Source organism: Raphanus sativus, unplaced genomic scaffold, assembly GCF_000801105.2.
Source record: "Raphanus sativus cultivar WK10039 unplaced genomic scaffold, ASM80110v3 Scaffold0922, whole genome shotgun sequence".
Taxonomy (NCBI): Eukaryota; Viridiplantae; Streptophyta; class Magnoliopsida; order Brassicales; family Brassicaceae; genus Raphanus; species Raphanus sativus.
In genome coordinates, this window is record NW_026616236.1 from 12,140 (window position 1) to 13,607 (window position 1,468).

A 1,468-nucleotide genomic window follows, 5' to 3' on the forward strand; every position below is an offset into this window, starting at 1 on the left:
TACTCTTTGGTAAAAAGGTAGATATAATTAGTTTGATTTGCTTCTATCTGCATTTGACTCTCTCATTCAATTTGTTCTTTTGTCTCATGTATTAAAGATCCTCGTATTCGCTTATAAATTAACTCTTCGTATTGGAAGATGAAATTCAGTTTGCACGATCGCATGAAATTCAGACATGGAATGATGGAATCCATCGTTGTTCTAAAGGAGGCGGGGGCTGATAAAGCAAGGGCCTAATGGATTTGTATCTGTAAATGAGCCCAAGAGAGACCCATTAACCACTTCGCCAAAAAGAAAAATGTTATGGCTTCGCCCGAGTTCGAACCGGAGACCTTCAGTGTGTTAGACTGACGTGATAACCAACTACACCACGAAACCTGTTGCGTACTTGAGCCACGCGTGCAATAAAAACTTGTATTTACGTTTTTTATTAGCAAACCGGTGACTACCCGAACAAAATTATTTTCGGTTAATTTTTATCTGAACCGTACCGTAACGACCACCACCTGACGCAGACTAAAACCTGGCTTAAATCCACAGTGCTGGTAACTGTGGTCAGGCTCAAGCTGGATCATCGGCGAATACATCTTTTTGACTTTACAATCTCTTTTGTTATGTCTATTCTTTCTTTAGGAACACGCATAGAAGAAACTGTTTTTTTTTCTTTTATGTTAATGGCAGGTGTTTGATCATCCGGTTAGTGCCTTTATAAAGGTTCCTCAATGCCGAAGAATATATTTGTTTTGTTGGGATGAAGAACTCACTCTACAGCTTTGTAGCTTCAGACTTAAGAGTGAGGGTATGTTTGGCTCTCTTTTGCCTTTATCTTTTTTCTTTTCCAAGTAAGATGATATTTTGTTATCTCATAGTATCTCTCTTGTTCTTTATAATGGTTTCTTAGACATCATCTGCAACTGCCTTGATTCATGATATGGGATTGTAAAAATTCTTTTCTGTAGGAACTTCTAGTAAAGTAAAAGTATCTGAAGAAGAGGATATATCTCGGAGATGAAGCCAATAGATACAGCCAAAGACGGTGTGATGAAAAAAGTTGTAAGAATCACAATAGTTTGTATTTATCATATCTTGACAAAGCCACTAGAAACTTGTGAGCAGCAAGGATGTGCCATAGAGACTTCTTTCAGAAAGTGAATAGCAAACCAATGTATAATCTCCCAGAGAAGAGACAGAAAATAAATGATCATTTGTCGTCTATTTACTTCAGCTTTGCACTGTGATTCAGAACTTTTTATACTTGGGAATCGTAGAACTGGAACTATTATTGGGAAAGAAGTTGATACGCAGTTCCCGTAGTTCGAGTTTCTTGTCACATTGATAGAAATTTTGAAACCTTAGAAAAGGAAAAATGTGTTAGTGACATTTTTTAATTGACTATTGTAGAGAATTTGAGTTCTTCGCTGTTTACTCAATATCCATTTGTTAAGCTTGGCGCTGAGTGATTGTTCAA

The 1,468-nt window shown here is 36.9% G+C and overlaps 1 non-coding gene across 1 annotated transcript; it reads right to left on the bottom strand.

The window, feature by feature from the left end:
• Positions 1-304: 304 nt before the first annotated feature.
• Positions 305-378, bottom strand: TRNAV-AAC (transfer RNA valine (anticodon AAC)). Its single transcript has one exon. It is a non-coding gene; the product is annotated as a tRNA-Val (tRNA).
• Positions 379-1,468: the final 1,090 nt, after the last annotated feature.